Genomic DNA, 13196 nt, shown 5'->3' with positions numbered 1-13196 from the left:
ATTTAAGTTTGGGAGTCTAATAACTCTCTAATTTACATGTTTTAAGCATCCTTTTTTGTCCATATTATCAATAATATTTACCCTAACCTTAGCATTTTTAGGTCATTTACTGTAGGAATCCAATTAGGGTGTTGCATTCTTGCATTTGCACTATTTGGATGAAAACAAGTGCTTTAGAGCCTAAAATTGGAAGAAACAAGGTCAAATCTGAGCATGTACCCCAAGGAGCTATGGAACAGGAAGAACAGTCTGAACCTTAACCCGATCGAAGAGGATCCAAGGGCAAGAAGAACAACCCGCGGACCTATCCGAGGAGTTACCCAAGGACCTATCCGAGGAGCAGAACCTCGGGCAGGACTGGGCTGCTAGGTTTAAAGGGTTTCCATATATAAACCCCCCCCTTCTTCTTTCTCTCGCCCTAGCACGTCGCAGACACTCAAACCAGAGAGCGAGAGCTTCTGAGAGAGATCTTGAGCGACTAAAACACTTTTTCCACTTTATTAGGATTCATTTTGTTATTTTCTTTTGCATTTTCGATTCTATACTCTTCCTCTTTACTCTATTTTCAATACAATGCAATTTTCGTTTATCTATGCTTTTGTGTTTTCTGCAATGAGATCTGAGTAGTGAAACAAAGTTTCTAGGGATGGGATAGACAATTTTGTGTTCTTCAACAGTTAGGATGTCTTAGCTTGGTTGTTTATGTTTTATAAATTCCCTTCTAGATTGGTGTTCTTAATGCTATCAACAGACCGAGAGGCTGAGATTAGATCTAGGGTGTTTTACCATCAAGAGGTGTAGATGAAATGCTTGAATCAATCAATGTTAGAGATTTACTCACTTAGCCTAAGAGATTAGATGTGTAAAGAGTTTATTGACAATAATGAATCGGTTTGTATTGTCTGCTTGGTCATGTTTCTCCAACGAGAGTTGGGTAGGGGAGTGATCAAGGGTTATTGTTTCTATCACGAGAGTGTCTTAACAAGATTTTAAAGATTCATTGTCTAGGGAATATTTGCTTGAGGCATGTAGGACATTCATACTGGTCAGGAATGCTTAGGAGTCGATTACCCCATCCTTAGGAGCTTTCGCATTTTGATTTTATACATTTTCATTCATAACACGATCACTTACCCGAACAGGTACACGATCACCTGCTTCGAGTACACCTTCGAGCTGTTCATACTCATCTTTTTTATTCGATCACCCCACCCGATCCTTTACTCGAATGCTTGCATCTAGTGCTTAGGTCGTGTGGTTCTTGTTTATTTGCTTTGTTTTGTTTATTTTCAGATTGTTAGATCAAACCATTGATTGCTTGGCTTGACTTGCATAGTTCTGATCATATCTCATCTGCTAGCATAACAACCATTTGGATTGATAACCCTTTGTACTACAACTGCATAGGGAATTGATACCCTGGGTGAAAATCTTGTTATCATCTTCTTATGGGTAAGAAGTCTGTCCATTTTGCTGTTGAGGTTACATCTTCTTCTTCCTTCTCTGGCTCAGGCCTAGGAAATCAGCAAGGCAACAGGACTTACAGTGAGAACAGCCAGCACAACAACTACCAAGGGAATCCTACATGCTACACTCCTAAGCACAACTACCAGAAACAACAACAAGGAAGCAGTTTCACAAGGAAATGCGGTAATTCTTCGTATTTGTCTCCTCCTCCAAAGACAACTGAGAGTAAGATTGAAGCAATGCTTGAGCAGATTCGTCAAGGACAGGAAAATTTGGCATCAGACTTCAATGGGAAGATAGACAATGTCTACACTGAGTTGACTGGGAAATTCGATGCATTGAACATTCATATCAAGAAGCTGGAGAATTAGGTTGTGCAGACTGTTGGGTCTGTGAAACGGCAAGAGAGATTTTTTCTGGGAAGAACTGAATCGAATCCTAAGCATTCTTGCAATGCAGTGACATTGAGGAGTGGAAAGCAGCTACAGCCAGTGCCTAAGAAGAAGCTTCAATCTGATCAGCTGCAGAAATTGACCTATGAGGATGATGATGAGTTTGCTTATGTGGAGCCACCGACACCACTGATATGTGTGGATCGACACCGCAGCCAAACATCGAGAAAGATTTACGACACAAAGAAGTCGACACCAGATGATGGTGTCGATCGACACCACCTGGGTGGCGGTCGACACTCTTCTCGGACAGAACCCGATATTGCTAAGTCTCCGATTCCAGCTGCTAAGAGGATGTACAAACTCAAGGTTCCATTCCCCAAGAATCCAAGAAAGTCTAAGCAAGAGCTAGATGTTGCTAGGTGGAAAGCTATGATGGATAGACTTATTGTTGAGATGCCTTTGATTGATCCACTGCGAACTTCTCTGATTATTAGGAGATATGTGAAGAGGATGGTGACCAAGGATTTGAATACTGAGCAGGGAGTGATGATAATTTCAGCTCAACTCAGAGCTATTATTCTGAACAAGATTCCAGAGAAGCTTACTGATCATGGTAGTTTTGTTCTTGATTGTACGATTTTAACAGACAGATTTGTGTGATCCAGGGTCAGTGCGGAATAAGGACGAAGGGTTTACGGTGGTTGGGAGGAAGGGACACCGTCTTGAAAATTCGGGGCCAAAGATGCTATTTGCGGCAAAATCTCCGATCGGTGAATCGAGGGGAAAGCTTTGGGATATCACGAAAAATCCAGATTTGGAAGTTTAGAATCGAGTGGTCCAAATAAGGAAAATGAATATATTCCTATGATAGGGACTGAAGGGAGACATAAAGGCATTTTCGTTTAATTTGAATTTGGAGAGGGGCAAAGGAGTAAACCATAATGGACTGAAACCCGGAAGGCAAGATATGGGTAAAACAATTGAGTCCACTGTGTCGAAACAGAAACAAAAAAATTTCTTTAGGCCCAGTCGGGAGTTGGTCTTTGGACCCACTAAGGGGGAAAAAGGAGGATCTATGAATGAAAAACGACTCAAGGTGGAGTCAAAAGAGATGGGGAGACCGGGAGGCGCTTTTGTGAGTAACCAAGAAACACATTTGCTGGTAGTGAGCCTTGGAACAAATGTGGAGCTTCTAGTTCATCCAGCTAATAGACAAGAGAATATACAAATTGATAGTTTGTTTTCTCTACCGCAGAAGAGTGATGTTAGAGGGTCTGTTGTGGGAGGAGCATGACGCTTATCCTTGGTAGTTTTGAGCTTTTTTATACAAATTCTGATGAATTGTATATGGTGTAACAGCCGGGTGGCGAATAAACCCACCTTCAGAAGAGCAATCCACACATGCTGAAGAAAACTAAGACGAATATGCTAGCACTATTTGAAACTCATGCTGTTGGTCATAGAGTGTCAAGGTCTAGGTTTTGAGAACTCTTTTCGAGAGTTTGCTGAGGGTCAAAGCGGTGGCCTATGGTTATTGTGACGAACGAGTATTGGTGAGCTGGTTATAGTGGATTCGACTGATCAGTTCATTCATCAGAGGTTTGCGAGTAGAAGGAGTGGTCTATGGGAGAAGCTGAGTGGAATTATCCAGGCTTTGGAGTAGCCACTACTTATTGGTGGGGACTATAATATAATAGTTCGGGTTGATGAAAGATCAAGTGGTAATGGACGACTTTCAGTAGACTCATTGTTGTTTGGGGAGTGGATAAATAGTCTCTCTTTAATTGATTTGAGATTTTGTGGGAATAAGTTCACATGGAAGAGAGGAAAGACCGAAGGGAATTTTATTGCAAAGAAACTCGACAGATTTGTGCTATCTCCAGATGAGACTGAAATGGCAGGACGCTTGTCAGATTTGAAGCAGCCTAGTTGAAACACCATAGCTTTAAAGAGCTGTTAGTAGCATCATGGGATTGTAAAATCAGGATGCCAGAGGTATTGGTTGCTTTGCAGTCTATAGTTAACAAATGGAATAAAGAAGTGTTCAGGGATATCCATAAGAAGAAAGAAGATTTAATAAGTGAAATAAAAGAACTCCAAGATGCCTTGGAGATCCAACAGACGCATGTGTTGTTACAGAAAGAAGAAGAATTGTTACAAGCCTTTGATGTAGTGCTGGAACAAGAAGAGGTCTTATGGTTCCAAAAATCAAGAGAGAAATGGATAACTCTTGGGGATCAGAATACACAGTACTTTCATACATCAATGGTTATAAGGAGAAGGCATAATCGGATTGATATGTTGCGGAATGAGAATGAACTATGGATCTCTAATATAGAGGAGTTGAAGCTGCTTGCTGTAGAGTATTACAAGTGATTATATTCCATGAAAGATGTCCCAAGGGTAGTTGAAAACTTACCAACATAAGGGTTTGTTCTTTTGACACGGGATGAGCAGTTGGAGCAAAATAAACCTTTTCAAGCTAATGAGGTGGTGGAGGTAATATGGAGTATGGGGAAATTCAGAGCTCCAGGGCCAGATGGATATCAGCCAGTGTTCTATGAAGAATGTAGGGAAGTGGTTGGGGAGTCGGTGATATGTTTTGCCATTGAGTTCTTTGAATCAGGAATGTTACCTCCCAATACAAATGATGCACTTGTTGTGCTTATTGCAAAGGTGACAAATCGGAGAGGATAACCCATTTTGTCCTATCAGCTTGTGCAATGTCTTATTTAAGATAATCACAAAAACTATGGTTCTTCGACTAAAGCGTGTTATTGGGAAGCTTATTGGACTAGCACAATCTAGCTTCATCCTAGGGCGGTTGAGTATAGATAATATTGTTGTAGTTCAGGAGGCAGTTCATTATATGCATAGGAAGAAGGGGAAGAAAGGATGTATGCTCTTGAAGTTATACTTGGAGAAAGCTTATGATCGTATCCGATGGGATTTTTTGGAAGATACTTTAAGAGCAACAGGATTGGAGGATCGATGGGTTCAGTTGATTTTACAGTGTGTTAAGGGTCCTTCAATGGTAATTCTTTGGAATGGGGAGAAAACAACATCTTTCAAGCCAGCGAGGAGAATAAGACAAAGGGATCTATTGGCACCGTATCTCTTTGTTCTCTATATGGAAACCCATCTGTTTGTCTCGAGGAGGGCCTCAACTTTCACATGTGTTTTTTGCAAATGATTTAATATTTTTTGCTGAAGCCTCGGTTGCCCAAATCCGAGTTATTAGATGTGTGTTGGAGAAGTTTTGTCTCGCGTCTGGTCAGAAAGTTAATTAAGAGAAGTCTAAAATTTTCTTCTCAAAGAATGTTGCAAGGAATCTGGGGAAGTTGATCAGTGAAGAGAGTGGAAATAAGGAAACAGTGGACTTAGGAAAATATCTAGGGATGTTTGTCCTACGGGAACGAATCAATAAGGATATGTTTGGTGATGTGCTAGAGAAGGTGTCATTTCGGTTAGCAGGATGGAGAGGCCGGTTCCTGAGTTTTGCAGGAAGGATCACATTGACGAAATCAGTATTAGCTTCTATTCATGTGCATACGATGAGTACAATAGTTTTGCCTAAATCTGTTCTGGAGGGGTTGGATAAGGTGTCGAGAACCTTCCTATGGGGGACTACACTTGAGAAAAGGAAGCTTCACTTAATCTCCTGGGACAGAGTTTGCATGCCAATACAAGAGGGTGGGCTTGGAATCAGGGTATCACAGGATATAAACAAGGCTCTGGTTGGAAAATTGGGTTCGAGGTTGCTACATGATCGTATGAGTTTGAGGGCAGGTATTCTCAGTAAGTATAAAGTGGGGGATATCAGAGATCATAGGTGGTTAGTTGCTAAAAGACCGGGATCATCGACTTGGCGTAGTGTCAAGATTGGTTTACAAGAAGTAGTTATGACAGGGAAACGCTAGAGTCTTGGGAATGGTCGTGAGATAAGTTTTTGGAAGGATAAATGGCTAACTAAAGATCTGTTAATGAACAGGGTTATAATGTATCTTTCATATGGGTATGAAGACTTACAGGTTAAGGACCTTTGGCGTGAGGGAGTTGGTTGGAAACTGGACAGAATAATGTCTTATGTGCCTCAGTCTCTACGTCTGAAGTTGGAAGCTGTAGTGGTGGACAATGTCAAGGGGGCATCAGATAGGCTCTTTTAGGGTGGTTCAAAGGATGGTTGCTTTACGGTGAAGTCAACATACTCTGTGTTAGTGGATAAAGGTGTCTCTAACCGAATATGGCAGGCTTTTTTATCATGTGTGGAGTGTGGTTGTTCCGGAACAAGGTCGTGTATTCTTTTGGATTGTGACACATCAAGTTATCATGACAAATGAGGAACAACGGTGGCGCCATCTTGGAGATCTGAGTGTGTGTCAATTATGAAAAGGTGGGGATGAGACTATTCTCCATGCGCTATGGGATTGTCCATCTATTGTAGGCATTTGGAACTGTATTGTGCCAACACGGCAGAGACAATTCTTTATTAACAGTTTGGTGCTTGAATGGTTATATGGTAACCTGGGTGGGAACAATGCGGGGTCAGAATGTCCATGGCCGACTATGTTTGCTATGGAGGTTTTTTGGGCATGGAAATGGAGGTGTGGGTACGTTTTTGGAGTGGTTGGGAAATACAGAGATCGGGTAAAGTTTGTGAAAGACTCTGCTGCGGAAGTTTGGAAAGCGACTTCGTTGTTGCAGGGAGGGATAGTAGGACGTAGCAAAGTCCAAAGAATGATTGGCTGGAAACCACCGTGGGAGAGATGGATGCGGCTGAACACAGATGGAGCATCTCACAGGAACCGGGGGTTGGCCATGGCTGGTGGTGTGCTACAGGACGAACAGGGTTGCTGGCGTGGGGGTTTTGTGTTGGATATTGGGTTCTATTCGGCAACTTTGGCGGATTTATGGATGTTTATTACGGTTTTTACAGTGCGGGGGAAGAACATCACTCGGTTGGAATTGGAGGTGGACTCGGAGTTGGTTGTGGGTTTCTTGAAGACAGGGATTGATGACGCTCATCCTTTGTCTTTCCTGGTACGCTTGTGCCATGACTTTTTATCTAGGGACTCGATCTTTTATCTAGAGATTGGATAGTCTGTATCTCGCATGTGTATTGCGAGATAAACTGTCTTGCAGATGGTTTAGCTCGGTATGCTCTTACATTACCTATAGGTTTTCAATTTATAGAGTCTTGTCCGCCAAATATGGAGTCCATTGTAATTGAGGATAGTCGGGGAACTGTGAGTCCAAAGCTCCTACGTGTTTAACTTCGTTTTTTGTTTTAATAAATTACGGGGGATTAATCCCCCTGTCCACTACCAAAAAATAAAAAAAAATGAAAGAGAAGATTAAAGAAAATCCGGAAAAATAATTTCGGGTTATATTCTGATTTTGACCCGATTCATTAGTATACAAAAACATACTTTAAAAACGTTAAGGTAGATAGTTTGTTTTTGATTTTTCTAGTGCCAATTGTTCATAACTCATATAAGACATAGTATATATTACATTACACGAAACAAGCCAACTTAGACGTCACCATAATTTTTTCTATTACATTTTGTAGAAAACTTCATATATATTGCATAATATTGGGAACTTGGGATCAAACATCGATCTGCTGATGCATACCTTTCAAACCTCCGTTTTATGAAATCCTTTCTCCTGTATGGCAGATATCATTTCCTTGAGCGATTCTTCGAAATCGTCACATAGACTATGTGGATCTGGAATCGTTGTTGTGTCAACGGCTAGATTGATGGCAATCTTGTTTATGTAGCTTATGTAATGGATGATGAGAGCCTTTTCAAAACAATAATCAAATATAAGCAATAATTAATCAATATCATCGATTTTTCTTAAAAAGAAAAATAATAACACTCCTTGAGAGGGGTATATTATTTGACTTACTATATATGTATATACTTAAGGAAAAAAAGATTACATAGGTACTTACTTGTGATCCAATGATTGCACTTCCTGCGAGATATGAAACTGGATGGCCAAATACACTTATTTCTTCATCGGGACCTTTCACATTGGAAATTGTCGTTGTTGTGTGACCAAACATCCTGTTTCCAATAGCTTGTACTCCCTGTTGGTCTCTACCACTTGAAAAGTTAGCAATTTGCTTCTAATTAAACTGGATGTGGATCTTAATTACCGGTTTCGTATTTTACCTTTCCACCAAAACATTTCATGATAAATTTCATGATTCCATAGAAAATAAAAGCTTCAAGAGAGACTTTTTTCATATCCATAGTAGCTTTGGCACATCGGAGGTACTCCAAGGGATCATTCTCTAATCGAATCCATTATGGAAATATAACAGCACCTATGAAGTTTCCCCATCTACACTTTGAACCCTTCGCCATCATATCAGCGAGATCCTACATTTCCATATTTTATTAAACTCTTACATTTTTATTTATAACAATATTGTTATGTATCAATTGTAGTTGTGTTATTTATAACCTCTATCTTCGCTGGTCTTAAGTTTACAGCTACAGCACCACGCACACGGATTTTTTCTAAGACTTGTTTCTTCTGGGCCATTGTATATCCATCTAAAATTAAAAATATATATATTATAACTATTTTTAATGATGTATATCAAACAAAACTAATTTAGTTTCTCGTGGGATTTGAAACCTAATCACTACGGAGATTATATATATTAGTAAAGAAATATCAAACATATAGTGTTTTAGTAGCTGACTAGTATTTATTGTCTAGATTTTATTACTGGATAACATGTGTAAATAAGTCGGTTAGCGCAATCTTCAAACCACTATGACCGTGCTCGAGCACGGATTAACATTATTTTATTTATTTTATAATTTTTATTTAAAGTGTTATATATTTAATTTTTTTATTTATTTTAAATTTTATTTCTTTTGTTTAAATACTATGCCATAAAATCATATATTGAATATAACTTATGAAAATAACATATATTTTGTAAGATCTATCTAGTAGATTTAGATTTTGACCCTCGGTACACTACAGTTTAAGTTATTTGATAAAATATTAATTTCTGTTTGTTAATTTTATTTGATTTGTTTAATTTTTAAAATTATATATTGTATTTTGATTGTTAATTATATGACTTAACCTACACTATACCGTATATTAATTATTTTGTTACAGTATTAATTAATCGATTTAATTGGATACGCCTATTAATCTAATATTCATATTGTTAACAAAATAATGAGATGATATTTTATCCATGTAGCACCGAATTAATGACATTTTAAGTTTCTATTAATATCTAATCAAACATATCTAGCCATATAACTCGTCGTGTGATATTTTAATTCGTTGTACACCGCAGAAAAAACTTCATAAAAATCTAAATATATTTTTAAAATTTAAAATGTTTTAATAAAGTTTTTATTTTAGAAATTGAACTACTTATAATATTTGAACTTCTTATAAAGTTTAAATATTATTAATATCTTAAACAGTTATAAAAATTAAATGTTTTAATAATTGAAATATTAATTATCTTTAAAGTTTTTAAAAAGTTCACAAAATAATGAGATGATATTTTATCCCTGTAGCACCGAATTAATGACATTTTAATTTTCTATTAATATCAACTCAAACATGTCCTGCCATATAACCTGTCATGTGATATTTTAATTCTTATATATTACTAAAATTTAAAATGTTTGAATAAATTTTATTATTTTAGAAATTGAAATACTTATAATCTTTGAACTTCTTATAAAGTTTAAATATTATTCATATCTTAAACATTTTATAAAAAGATAAATGTTTTAATAATTGAAATATTAATAATCTTTAAAATTTTTAAAAAGTTATACATTTGAATTTTAAAGTTATTAAAAGTTAAAATTCTTTAAAATAAAGAACCAAAATAAAATGCATAAATTTTTTAATTTCAATGCCTGATAAATCAAGGTTTCTGCTCATTCGTATTCAGAATCATTTTGGTCTCTTTTTTATTAATATGACTTTGAATCTTTGCCTAGTTTTCTTAGGTGATGTAGGGCATTTTGTATATTTTTTTATTCATCAGTTGAGCAATATATGTCTGTTTAAAAAAAAATTAATTTTATCATATGCAGAAAAAATTATAAATTTTATTAACTAAATATATTAGATAAAAAATTAAAATAATTTAAATATAAAATAAAATAAATGTGAAAGAAGAATCACATATTTTTGTTTTAATTAGGTTGAGAGATTTCCTTATCTTTTAAATGTTACCTATAATTGATTTATATGTTACTATAATTAACTAAATCCATACTATCCTTACTTACCAAAAATCAGACTAATCCGTATATCATGATACATCTATGTTACAAGTTTATAACCAAAAAATCATAAATATATATATTATATAGTCTACAAAAAAAATATCGTGTACTTCAGTTTTATTATATTGAGAGATGTGAATAAGGAACACACCCATGTTTTATTCATACTTAAATAAGAAAGTTTTCTTTTATACTTTAAAAGTTTTTTAAAAATATAATTAAGAGTTTTTTACCATATTATTAAGCTTTGAGACTATGCTTATATAAACTATCATTTAAGGATAATACTACTCGGAAAGAGAAGGAATTTTAGATTTACCATATTGTGTACGCAAATAATTTGAAAGAGCTGCTTGTGTCAATCCAAGAAGAACATCATTAACCTTCTGCGAAAAAGAAATAAATATCATGGAGTAGTTACTAGTTAGTATAAGAAAACGAAATGAATGATCAATATAAGACAAAATGATAATTAATGTATACCATGTTCATTGCGTTCTTCACAAACTTGATATCATCAAAACTTATTGTCCGATGGATAACTTTCCAAGATCGAACTCCGTTGGGATTAACACTAAGAGAGTTTTTGGTATCCCCCAGAAAACACATTGTAAGAAGAGACTTAAAAACTTCAACAATAGTTGTGAAGGTAACTCTTATCATAAACCAAAACCCAGCAACCAACCACCAAGCCGAGACAAAGGAACCTATGGGTTTTGCTGTTGTCGCGGCAGTACAAATTAGTGCGTAGGGGTCTGATGTTTTCCGTGCGCAAGCAAGTAAAAGGGATACAAGTGACATTCCATCACCTATCGAATGATGTATTTTTGCTACAACCACAGATTCTGCCTTTGATGTCTTTATGCTGAGTAAATGAAATTCCCAAAGTGGTTTTGACATGTCCATTGCAGTATTAGCAATGCTGGAAGTGTAGTCTTCTATGAACTGATCAGGATTTTCTATGTTGTAATGGTCAAGATTTGGAACAATAACATGATCTTCTACTCGAACATTAACAGGAATCCAGACCTGTTCTTCCGTTTTCTTATAGTCAATCACCTGAATATTTTATATTTTTGATTACACACATATATTTCAAAGTTAACCTATGTTTACATGTTACAAATATATTATGTAAAGAGAAAGAGGCAAAGAAAGATTATTTTAGAACAACACAATCTAATCTAAGGTAACTAAAAAGATATTCAATTTCTATAAACCAAAATTAAGAAGATTATTAAAAACTAATTATATGATTAGGTATTCAAGCTTTTTTGCTATCATAGTTAAACAGAGTTTACATTAAACACTATGTATGTGTGTATAGAGTATATATGTTTAGCTACTTCTATTCAACTTCAAACTCACATAATAATTGTTGGTTTTTTATTGACAGTTTATTTACCTGCTTGCTAGAGAATCGGGGAGCCTTGATCAATGTGTTCTTGATGCCTTCAACAATGGCAAATGGGTTCAATTTAGTTTTAGACCCAAATGTTATCAGAATGAACAAACTTGGTGCATTGAGCAACTGCGTCATCGGACTAAGTGGCTCCATCGGTACGGTCTCGAGCTCCTCTTTCGCCATGTCTTTTCCCTTTTCTAAACCTTGTTTCGAAGATTTTTTAACTGTTGCTTTATTCTACACTTGCTTTTAGCAGCGATAAGTATAGCTTTTGTACCCGTCTTTTACATGTTATGATTATCATTTTTCTTATTACTTATTATCATTAAATGCAATAATGAATAATGAATGGGAATGGGCTAGGGTGTTGACGCGTTGTGGTGTCACTGTGTCAGTTTCGTAGATAAATTGTTTTTCTCTCTGTTATTGATAAACTTTTTTTTATTCAATAAATTTAACAATTTAAAAATATGAATAGTAAAAGTGAAAATATAGGGTAGTGCAATTAGTAAAGCGGCCAAATGTAAGTTTTTTTTATGTATAAGCACCATTATACCAGAAAGCCCTACTTCCTACAAACGTACGGATTTATCTAACAGACCGGCATATTATATCCAAATGGTTGACAACAAAAAAAACAAAGTAAAAATATATTAGTTCGACACAAATTTGGTAATTAATTACTTAATTAACATTATATTCTGTCCAATTATTAGAATAACACAATTTCTATGTAGGAAGACAATACATCCACAAAATTTTAATTTTAATTTTTTAAAATTTAATTAAAGAAAATATAAAGTATAAAAATATGATTTAAAAATACAATATACAAAAAAAATGTTTAAAAACATATTATGTATAAAAATATGAATTACAAATATGGTGTTTAAAAAAATATATTTTAAATAAGTTTTATAAAAAATATAATGTATGAAAATATAACTAAAATAATATTAAAATATGAATTATGAAAAAATAAAATTATGTATAAAAATATGATTTCTAAAATTTTAAAAATATATATAATTTAAAAAAATTTAAATGTATAATAATATGCTTTAGATATATGATATTTAAAGACATTTCAAAATATGTTTTATAAAAAAATATAATGCATAAAATAATATTTGAAAAATATAACTTAAAACAAATTTGTTGTCACTATATTTATATAGTACATCTAATAAATCTGTTATCAAAAACCAGATTTTTAGAAGCAAAAAAAAAATAAAATATCAATCTTAACATTTCTGATGTACATTTTTGTGCCGTCTTTTTTTGTCTTTGTATCCAAACAAGTCCCAACTAAATTATCTACGATCCTTACAACTAAATTAATTCCTTAACATTAATTTCAAATTTCCTAAAATCTATCTACCTAATTCACTTGCAATATGTTAGATTAAAATATAACTCTCCTTTCACTTTTGTTTAATCTTATATTTAATTATTTGAATTACTATTTAATACATAAAATTAATAAAATTTTAGACTTTTTTTCAACATATGATGTGATTTGAAATTTTATAAACGGATATATGTTTTAAAATCGATCACCTTTGATAACCAATATAAAGATAAATTTAATTATCATTACTTTGGTGTTACACGGATAATTTATCATTTCAT

At 34.7% G+C, this 13196-nt stretch overlaps 1 pseudogene; it reads right to left on the bottom strand.

Moving 5' to 3' along the window:
• Window positions 1–7401: 7401 nt before the first annotated feature.
• On the bottom strand, window positions 7402–11759 carry LOC104728234 (wax ester synthase/diacylglycerol acyltransferase 1-like; annotated as a pseudogene).
• Window positions 11760–13196: the final 1437 nt, after the last annotated feature.

Source organism: Camelina sativa, chromosome 11 (assembly GCF_030686135.1).
Source record: "Camelina sativa cultivar CO46 ecotype springtype chromosome 11, ASM3068613v1".
Lineage (NCBI taxonomy): Eukaryota > Viridiplantae > Streptophyta > Magnoliopsida > Brassicales > Brassicaceae > Camelina > Camelina sativa.
The sequence above is the reverse complement of the archived record's forward strand: the minus strand, read 5'-3'. Positions and strand labels throughout refer to the sequence as shown.